Below are 5,001 nucleotides of genomic sequence, written 5' to 3' on the forward strand. Positions count from 1 at the left end.
AGTGAAAGTCATAATGCCACCCCGGGCCATGGAGTTCTGACAGGTGATAGGATGGTCCAGATAGAGAAACATCAAGTTGTGGACACTAGGCCCTTTCATAGGAGTGGAGAGGTGTTTCGAGGTATCTAATTACCCCCAAGTAGACAGACCGTCATAGACAGACTATGGTTACAAAGAGAAGTGGTTCAGATAAATGTTCAGTAGTAGACAGTAAAGGGATAAAAAGATAAGTATCTTGGCAGAAATAAGTGTCTGGGAGCAGATGATTTACAAAAATACAAGCACAGATGGGCATTTGGGAGACCTGGCCAAGAGCAATAATGAAGAAGCCCAGGCAGAAGGTGACAAGCAGGTTACAGGGTGATGTGAGTGAGGCTGGAGTAAATAAAGAAGTTCATTGGCTCAAGCCAGGCAAGTATCAGTCTTAGAGGGACTGAGTTGCTGGGCAGATTATCAAGGCTGAAGTCATTGAGCACCCACTGTATACCAAACACTGGACATAGTTTATCTTTAATTTTCACACTTTACATTTGATAACAGGGAGGAGAAGAAATGGAAACTGGGTCTTCATGATATTAAATGATAAGCTGTTATTCTCTCTATTTGGACAAAAAAAAGTCTTCCTCTTCACTCAAGTGTGCAAGGCAAGTGTTACTCGTCCCATTTATAGATGAGAAGGTAGAGAAGGACTTGCCAAGTTTGCTTAGCTCAGGTGCTGCCTTTGAGGACAGATCAGCACCCACTTCAGAATGAACTGCAATCACTTACTCTCTTGCAATGAACAAATCCAATAAACTAATGTATTTCACTGCACTTAATCTGCTTTTCTTCTTTGTGGTGGCTTGGATAGGTATAGTGATGCCACTTTTAGGATCTAATTTAAAGGAGTATGGCTTAAAGCAAAGACTAGTGGTCTAGGCTAAGACTTAGTTTTATTTCTGCCAGAAAAGAGGCATGTGACTTGTGGGAAATCACTTAGCGACAGTAGGTGCAGTTTCCTCGCCTATGTAATGCAAGCACTAGTCTTAATGTACAGGAACATTTCCTGAAGTGGAGAGAAGAAAACCTGCTCAAGAGAAACAACATACATGATGGCCCTCCAGAGTTGGGACTGAAGGTAGCATTTCTCAGGGAAAAGACAAAACTGATTTTCTGCGGGTGAGCATTCAGATTCAGGTTTCGTAATCATTATAACAGTAATAACATTGTTAGACATTTGAATATAGAAGAACTCAAGATAAAGGAAAGCTCTGAAAGTAAGGCAGAGAAATTTAGAAATAGATGATAGGAAACATCATCAACTCTGTAGGCAGGAACATGAGGAAAGCAGTATTTCAGGAAAATGGCTCTGGCAGCATATTCTGGGTAGATGGGGATGAGGAAAAGCCATAGTTAGGGAGGCAAGTTGTGAGCCTGGATTTGTGAAAGAATGCACTATATCCTCCTCCTCTCTGTATGTGTGACCTCCTCGTGGCTTGCACTCAGTAGACAGTAGAGCTCAGGAAGTCTATTGGGAATATAAAAGATATCCATTGATACATATGTGTACAAACTTCCTGAAAAGATACCTAAGAAATGGATATCTGAGTAGTGAGAGCAGGAGATGGGTGGGAGAAGGAGAGAACTAACTACCTTTCATTTCATTCCATTCTGGTTGGTCAATGTGTGCCATGTGCTTATATTTCATAATTAACAGAATTTTTACAAGTAGTTCTTATTATAACATCAGAGATGAAAAGGTCACAGCAAGACATAGAGCACACAGCTGTGTAACTCTCCCTGCAAGTCTGGAGCATTTAACATATTTAAAAGTATACAAGGAACAGAATATGCAGGAGCAGGCACTAGAAAATAGGAAACAGTAGGTGCCAGGAGTGGGGCAGGCCTGGCCATCATTTGGAGATAGGTAACTGAAGCCAAGAGAATGATTCACCTGAGCAAAAAAAGGATCAAAATCCTTCTTTCTCCTTGGCCCCCTCAGGCATCCATTAACCCCTTAATATCCTACTGACCTCTGGGTCTCTTTAGGTTCCAGTTGCACATATGGCTTTACAATTTTACAGAATAACACACTTGTCACAGCCCAGTCCTAGCAACATCTTAAATTAGAAAATGGGCTGGGCACGGTGGCTCAAGCCTGTAATCCCAGCACTTTGGGAGGCCGAGACGGGTGGATCACGAGGTCAGGAGATCGAGACCATCCTGGCTAACATGGTGAAACCCCGTCTCTACTAAAAAAATACAAAAAACTAGCCGGGCGAGGTGGCGGGCGCCTGTAGTCCCAGCTACTCGGGAGGCTGAGGCAGGAGAATGGCATAAACCCGGGAGGCGGAGCTTGCAGTGAGCTGAGATTCGGCCACTGCACTCCAGCCTGGGCGACAGAGCGAGACTCCGTCTCAAAAAAAAAAAAAAAAAAAAAAAAAAAATTAGAAAATGAAAGAGCTCAAATGCCCAAAAGAAGTAAACAAATTAACCTTGCCAGCAAAAGAATCAGGAAGCTCTATTTTGTGAATGACAGAGAAACATAGATGAGTATAGAACTCAAGGTAATTCTCTTAGAAGGAAAAATTCATCTACATGTTGAAAGGCAATTATCTTTGACACTGGTATACTCGTGCATGTTTATTGGAGGATTCTGACGCCCGTCGTAAACAAACTTGTATCTGATACTGCATTTATTTACAAGATAGAAGAGAGCAGGGGGTAGCACTGGAATCCTGGGAGGAGAATAGGAAAGGATAGGGCAGACGGGCTGCATGCACATTGCTGGCAGTACCACACTCCTAGGACCTAGCTCTGCCTTTGAACATTCAGGAGCTTGATTTATCAATACATACTGGAGCGATTAGGTTCTGGGAATCACATAACTATGCTCAGAAGTGTGCAAAAATTCATTACCCAAAACTGGACCTAATTTTTGTTACTGGGATTTTTAAGAGGTGATGCCATTAATATTTAAATCAGGACAACAAACTTAATCTAAGACTGACCCAAGCGAATGGGGACATATTGACACTCCACTAATAAGAGATTTGATGACTTGAAATGGTAATTTCTAAACGGACAATGAGTGTACACCTTTTGCATAACTGCAAAGTCCAGGTTACTTGTCTGCATGATCCACAGGGCACATAGACAATATCATCACTATCAGAAGGTTGGATTCAGAGAAAGACATTAGATCATCATGTCCATGACATAATTCAGTTTGTAACACGGCAAAATAATGCATCTTGTTCTGTTCTAGAGTTCACCTTTACAGGGACTGAGCACCATATAAGCCATCAGTATCCTGTTTACAATGATAGGGCACAATTTCCAGGTGTATATTAGTTACCAGTTAACAAAGTAAACACAAAGAATGGTAAGCCCTTACAGGGAAGGGAGAGCTGAGATGTAAGCTTTTCCTCTTGGCCAAGAAAGAATCATGTTGGTCTCACCTAGCTGCCTTTCACAGAAAATATGTTCGAAGAGCTGTAGCTGAGACAAGACATGAGCCTGGATGACCAACCATTCCTGTCTTCCCAGAACTGAGGTATTTCCCAGGGCTTGAGACTTTCAGTGTGAAAACCAGAAAAGTCCCAGGAAAACTAGAACAAGTTGGTCAATCTACTTTTAAGTGTAGTGCCTGTAGTTCTTTTAGAAATTCAATCACTATTTTGGAAGTCAGCTATTTTTATACTGGTTGTATTTCTGCAGCTGTCCCCCTCTCCCTCCTCAGGTATTTTGCAAACATCTTTTTGAAAATGTCCTTTTCAAATATAAATTTGAATATATTCATGCAATATAAATGTACTGCCCATCTATAATTGTCCATGTTAGGCCCAGGGGTACAATAATGTGCAGAATAAATACTGTGCCCTCTTAGAGTAATAGATTTGAGTAGGGGTAGAAGTTTCTTCTGTCTTGAATTATTATGCATTAGACAAATCTGTAGAGAGAAATTTTCACACTTTGGGGTGGGGGGTGGAGCTGGTTATATGGCAAAGGTCAGAAAAGAAGCCCAGAGGGGGACTGTAGAAGCAAAGGGAAGAGGTGAGCTTGTACAGCTACAACTCCCAACTCACTAGTCTGAGTGGAAACTGTAGGCAGAGTTATGTTTTCTTAAGATGAGAAAACATATTCCTCATATTATTGTTTCACAGGCTCTTCCACTGTCTCATTCTCTGCCCACCATTCCAATGGAAGTGTCTCATCCTGGATCCTCCCAATCCCCTATGATAGAACCCTTGGAGTTATCTCTAATTGCCCCTTCTATCTCATGCCACATTCAATTCATCATCAACTTTTATTGATTTTATAATTACCAGTTCTTACCCACTTCTAGTTGACACAGTTTGGAGTGCCTGTTGAGCCCACACTCCTATTAGAAGTGCCTGCTCTCATCTACAGGAATAAGCCAAAAGTAGCCATGTCTGTAAGGTGACACTGGTATCCTGGCCCAGCTTATAAACCAGGTTTCAGTATCTGGTCCTGGGAAAATCAGAGATAATCAGGGTATCCTGCTGGAATACAGATTTGGGATTTAGATGTCACTCTCCATCTGGGCTCTTTGCTTGAATGGCGTGATGCAAACTTGAGGGTTGAGGTTGGCATTGCGGTGTGGTCATGTGGTGCCACATGCACGCTAGTCAGCAAAAGCATCAGTAGAGAGGGAGTCACAAGGATGAGGAGAAGCAGCAATAAGGACCAAAGGAAGAGAGAGATCACTTTCTTATATCCCAAAGACTTTTCCTGGTAACAGTACCTCCTGAGACCTACATTTAATTTCTGCCTTTGATTTCCATAAGCTCTCTAAATGACCTTCCAGTACATTCTAATTTCTTTCCCAACTTTAAATAATGTCAAGTGAGTTTGTTATATGCCATCAAAATATCCTTAACTAATGCATTATGTCTCAGTCTTTGCCCTAACACAGTTTCTTCATTTCTCTCCTAAGATGATGTGAAGATTGTGTATAAAACTCAGCACATTGTCTGGTACATAGTAAAACCTTAATCA

The sequence above is a fragment of the Rhinopithecus bieti genome, unplaced genomic scaffold, assembly GCF_001698545.2.
Source record: "Rhinopithecus bieti isolate Rb0 unplaced genomic scaffold, ASM169854v2 scaffold_5478, whole genome shotgun sequence".
Classification (NCBI taxonomy): domain Eukaryota; kingdom Metazoa; phylum Chordata; class Mammalia; order Primates; family Cercopithecidae; genus Rhinopithecus; species Rhinopithecus bieti.